Here is a 6,074-nt window from a genome sequence, read left to right on the forward strand (position 1 = left end):
TCTCATGCGCTGCATAGATTAATATATTAAATTATATAAATTTTTTTATTAGAAGAAACTAAACGAAAAATAAATATAATAATTACTTTTATAACTATTTTATAAAGTTATAATTAAAGTCAAAATTTAGCAATTTTCAAATATTTTTAATAATTAGTATTTGTCTTAACCAATTTGGGTTGTTTAAATGATCATTTTATTCGTCCGCTTAAGTCAGTATTAGGAATTCGGATTCCACCTTGTGTGTGTAGTAATTCATTGGCTAGCGACAAACCTTTAATAAATGGAGTATTAATATGTGGTGGATTAGTCCTTGACTTGTTGAATTAGAAAATAATGTAAAAAAAATAGTATTTTTCTTTAAAGTAGAACAATTTTTTATTGGTAGCAATACTTATAAAAAATTGTCTTTTTTAAATTTGTCTCAAACAATTTTATTTGTTAGTATCATAATCATTATTAAAGCCAAAATAATATAATTAATATTATTTATTAATACTTCATATTTTATGACATGATTTTTAAATTTTTAAACTTAAAGACTTATACCATTAAAAAGCTATTAAATTTATTAATATTTCTTAGTAACATTACTTGAACATCGTGTTAAATATTAGTTAGTGCAAGGAAAATTAAAGAAAATTGTTTGGGAAAAGACCTACAACTTTCTCTGTGATAACATACTATACGAACAAAGAGATTACTGCAAATGAAAGCTAACTACGAATCAAGTATACATCACATAAATAATATATAATTTTTCTTCATTTTGAAATAATTATCCAAAACAAAAAGCACATATATATTAGCAAAAAAAAGAAATGAGTGGACCATATTACAAAACTAAAAAAGAAAATTTGCTGATAATAAAAGAGCAATGAAATATACACATCTACAATATAATTTAATATCTTTATTTTAAAATATTTGTCCAAAAAGTAAAAAGAAATATATTAGTTTAAAATAAATCTTAGTAACATTTAAAATTATTACGAATAGATAAAACTATTGTTACATAAAAGAGCATGTATAATTAGTGATTATTTAATTATCTCAATTAAATTTTTAATATACAATTTCATTTTTAATTTATAAATATTTCTTACAATACATGTTTCACAAATATAAATACTTTTAAAAATATAATTTTGTTGATGAAACTCTATTCTACTTGCAGAGTACAGTGGTGAGAAGGTGAAGCTCACACCATATGAAATTGAGAAAAAAAAATTGACTAGTAGAGGTAGTTTGAGTGATGAATAATTGAATATCACATTTTCTTGACTAATTGCTAATGTCAGCAACTAACTTCTTAACTAATTTAATATGTTGATTTAACTTACTGCTAATACAATATCCTCACTACTAATTTACATCTTCAACTACATTCCTCTCAAGCTGGAATGCATGAAAATTGATCAGCTCTAGGTTGCTTTTACATGATATGAATGGATTAGTGGTAGTGACTTGGTGAGCCGAATATAATAGGAGAAGCTTACTACTACTCCTTAGACTTTATCTTGGACAATGTGGCAATCCATCTATCTCTATATATTTAGTACTCTCATGAAAAACTAGATTAGGTGCAATGTGAAGAGCCAATTGGTTGTCACAACTCACAAGTGACAAGTGTCATTGCTTTGTACTCAACTTCAGCTACGGAATGTGCTACTGTGTGCCACTTCTTGCTGCGCCAAAATATCAATGATCTCCCAAGAAAGAAATTGAATACAGATACAGAATGGCGAGTATCAGGACAAGCACCCTAGTATAAGTCAGAAAAAGTAGTAAGAGTGAATTCATCAGAGGTGGAAAACAACACTTGTTAGTGGCATAATCAAGAAAATGACTAAGCTTATTCATGGTGAAGCATATATCATGACGTATATTGGTAAGCTTATTCATGGTGAAGCATATATCATGACGTATATTGGTATTGGCTAGATAAATTAGACGCCCAATCAACCTCCAATGGTGAAGATTATCAGATGTCAGACCATTGGGGTGGTGGCTGCTTTGGCATTCATCAACCCAAACTCATCTTGCAAGTCCAAAGTATACTTGCGTTGATACACTGCAATACCCTGTTGACTTCTAGCAATTTCTAGACCAAGAAAAAATTTTGAATTCATGTAGACCCTTGATCCTAAACCTGTCATCAAGTAATTTTACAATCTCAGTCCAATCATTTCCTGCCAAAACTAGATCATCGGCATATACAAGGATACATGTAAAACCAGAATCAAAAACAAGGAAGAGAAAGATAAGTAATAATTAATAAACCAACCTTTATTATCTGCCGAACTTAGTATAGTTTAAAATGTTGAGACTCGCCAAATTTGAACTCATACATTTGGTTAGAATTTGAACATAGCATCAAGAATTTGAACCGGATCCTGCTCGAACTCCATAACCGGCGGCGCAGCGAATTCCCTCACATCAACATCCCTCTCCACTGCCAACTTCCCTTCCTTCCTCCTCAGCCTAAAGTACTCATCATCATTAATGTCTAAAATTATATCCATTTGTCCTGGTCCTTTTTGGGTTTTTTTTGGATGAAGTTTAGGTCTATTTTTTTTGGACTGGGATGAAGTTTAGGTCTTGAAAAGACCCATACAAGAAATGGGGTCGGGTCGTGGAATGGGTCTGGGTCTGGCTAAACGTGGTCCAGCCCATGTTCCAATGGCTGTATTTTGGTTTACCTTCTCTAAGGAGTAAAACTAATTGGAAAAGTATAGAGGCCAGCAATTTTTGTGTTTTCTGGCTATCACTTAACCATAAAAAAAAAATGAGTGATTTCTCACTATTGGATATACTCTCACACCATTAAAAATATTATTGATGACCAATTGATAGTTACAAAATACCAAAGTTGCTGGCCTAACGGCTAGAGTGCATCTCTAATGTTTACCAAAAAAAGAAAAAGAGAGTGCATCGCTGATGCTGTAGTCTAGAAAATTCATCTTCTATAAAAGGTACTTCATTCTTCTTTAGATGTTCTTCATTTTGTGTTACCTGAAGGTCACGGTTAAAGTTGTAAAATTTGCGGATGACTTTATCAGATTACGTTGCATACATTACACCCTTTGGGTGCAATTTTTTCCTAGGATATTTTTTTCAATTTCCAGATCGTATTTGTTATTAAGTAATGCTTTTATTTTTTATTTTTTACATAAAAAATACTTTAGAAGTAACCATTCAACATATAGTAATTACATACTCTTTTTGCAGGTCCACTCAAGAGAACAAAACTGAGAAAGAAAAAGTGGAACCTAAGTAAGTTCACAGCCACATGACTGGATATTCCAATTCAATTAACATTAAAATGAGCCAAAATTCTGTAAATCACATTTTCATTTGGAGATCTATATAAAAATCATAACTCAGCTAATTGATACAAATCTATGCTATAAATACAATTATTCCAAACATGTTGAATTTCTTAAAGTAATCATTTCCCAAGCTTTTGGCTTATGATATATAATTTCTGAACTTTCTTATTTGCTCCTTGTTAATATATTGTTTAGGTCCTCAGAGTCAACAGAATCTGGTGCAACTTTTAGGCCAAGAACCTGGCAACCGCCAACTTGAGTTTTTGTTACAATAAAGAGGAGCTTTTGACATCAACATTCTTGTGTGTTAGCCTCATGCTATGTTTTTTTAGAAATTACATGCTTGGTTTGTTTTCTTGCCAAAAATTTTTTTGACAAAATTCTTCCCGTACAAAGTACAAAGTTGTAGTATTTCCTTAGTCATTCATAAACATCAATTCAACAAATGTGAACACCAGAACAACCCAACATGAGGGTACAGCCAAAACAATGGTGCACTATGGATTTATGATGTGGGAAGCTCTAAAATCAAAGGACCAAACATGCATTTGGATCACAGCTTGTCGGTTAAGTCTTCTGAATTTCATTTGAGCTCAAGATCGCATTCAACTCTCATTTTTCAACCTTTTTTACCTCGATTGCAGAAATCATGACCTATTGCTTTTCATTTAGCTATTTATCTTTTAAATGATAGATTTGGATCCACCATAGTTAAGGTACGAGGCATAGCTGCAGTTAGTTACAATGAGAAAGGCATATCTGAACTTGATGGACTCGTATGTTATCAGAGGATAGATAACTTATCTTTGTATGACTGCAAGTTCTGTCTAAGCATCGAGGATTTGAATTCATAAAAAGTTTACTCTCTCTCTCTCTCTCTCTCTCTCTCTCTCTCTCTCTCTCTCTCTCTCTCTCCTCTCTCTCTCTCTCTCTCTCTCTCTCTCTCTCTCTCTCTCTCTCTCTCTCTCTCTCTATATATATATATATATATATATATATATATATATATATATATATAATGCAGTTGATTTCAATCTCCTGCATAACCAGAAGAATTGCAATTGATCTAGAAGCTACTTAAGCATTGTATTTCCTAGAGACTCATATCTATATTGTAGAATGGAAGTTCATATGATATGGTAATTAAGCTAAATATGAGTAAAGCTTATGATGGTTTATTAAGCTAAATATGAGTAAAGTTTAGTTACAATGTTTGTGGTGTACTATGGATAAACTGGCCTTTAGAGATGGATTGGTTTAGTTAAAAAACTTGTAACAATTATATTATTTTCTGTCATGGTAAAAGAACAACCATTTGGTTATGCAAATCAGATAAGGGTATCTGTTAAGACAGAGCTGAACAAATTGATTCAAGGTTTTCATATCAACTATTAGTGTCCAACTATTAGCCATCTCTTCTTTGTTATTCATTCTATACTTTTTGGCAAGGCTTTCCAACAGAATTGTATCAATCTGTTGGTTGTTTTATTAGATTATGAGTCTATGAATGACCAAAAAATTAATCTCAACAAATCAATTGTTTTTTAGTTCTAATACTCCATAACATATATAAAATTAGTTGGTTGTTGAACTAAATATCCAACATGTTGGCGTCTAGGACAAATACATTGGCCTTCCTTCGAATAAAAGGTCAAAGAAAATGATTTTTAATTTCATCAAGGTCAGAAAAAAACTTTAGTTTTGAAAGTGAAAATTACACTCTTTATATAGTAGATAAGTCCGTATTAAAGTTATTGGTGAGGCTATGTTTTAAGTTTCCAAATTCTCTTTGCTGAACTTCATCAACTAATGATGCAATTTTGGTGTGGTTAAACAAAAAATGAAAGAAAAATGATCTGGATCAGCTGAGACAAGTAGGAGACAAAATGAGTAGAAAAAAAATACAAGGTGGTCTTGGTATTAAAAATCTAAAAACTATGAATCTATGGTCTGAGGTTAATGGCAAATATGTAAGCTTCATAAACTACATCTCCAGGTTCGAGTCTTAATGGAGACAGTAGATTGAGAACTCTTAAGTAGAGTATGTTAGAGTATGTATGTGAGTATGAGTGTGTGTGATTGTATGACAAAAGAAAATAAAAACTATGAATCTAGCTCTTCTTGAAAAACATTGTTGACATATTGCAGGTCATTCCTTATTTAACCACGTTTTCAAGTGCAAATATTTTAAATATGGGAATGTTATGCAAGTAGAAATTGGTACTAATCCTTCATGGGCTTAGAAGAAAATTTTGGATGGGAGAAAAGTAGTAAAGAAGGGTAAAAAGTTTATCACGACGCTTGGTTTAAGGGTGAACGCGGATCGGATTCACATTAAAATTATTGGATCAGATTGGATTTAATATCTGCAGTTTTTAAGTTTGGATCCGATTCGATCCGATCTGCACATTTGCGGATCGAATTGGATCGGATTCCGTATTAAAGTTTGGTATATTTTGAGTTTGCCATTTGTTGCATGAAGATAGGTACTAGAATGAAGGAGGAGGAGTTCCTATATGAGGCCGCACACAGAATAATTACTATTTCCCCGTCGCAGGCAAAAAAGATGTGTGAATATGGACAATGAATAGTAAGAAACAATATGATACGACTTTAGGATATAGAATAGCTTATGACTTTTTTCATGGACCAATTGAAACATACTCTCATCTCATGCGATGAGAAAGAAACCAATCTGCCGTGCAACATGAGATTGAGGAATTCCACTTTGAAGTTAAAAAT

At 31.7% G+C, this 6,074-nt stretch overlaps 1 long non-coding RNA gene across 1 annotated transcript; it reads right to left on the bottom strand.

Moving 5' to 3' along the window:
- Window positions 1–1,247: 1,247 nt before the first annotated feature.
- On the bottom strand, window positions 1,248–2,491 carry LOC140174609 (uncharacterized). The gene is made up of 3 exons (XR_011864345.1): window positions 2,288–2,491; window positions 1,967–2,152; window positions 1,248–1,765 (listed from the first exon to the last, which is right to left on the bottom strand). It is a non-coding gene; the product is annotated as an uncharacterized lncRNA (long non-coding RNA).
- Between the last annotated feature and the right edge of the window lie 3,583 nt (window positions 2,492–6,074).

This window comes from Arachis hypogaea, chromosome 8, assembly GCF_003086295.3.
Source record: "Arachis hypogaea cultivar Tifrunner chromosome 8, arahy.Tifrunner.gnm2.J5K5, whole genome shotgun sequence".
NCBI lineage: Eukaryota > Viridiplantae > Streptophyta > Magnoliopsida > Fabales > Fabaceae > Arachis > Arachis hypogaea.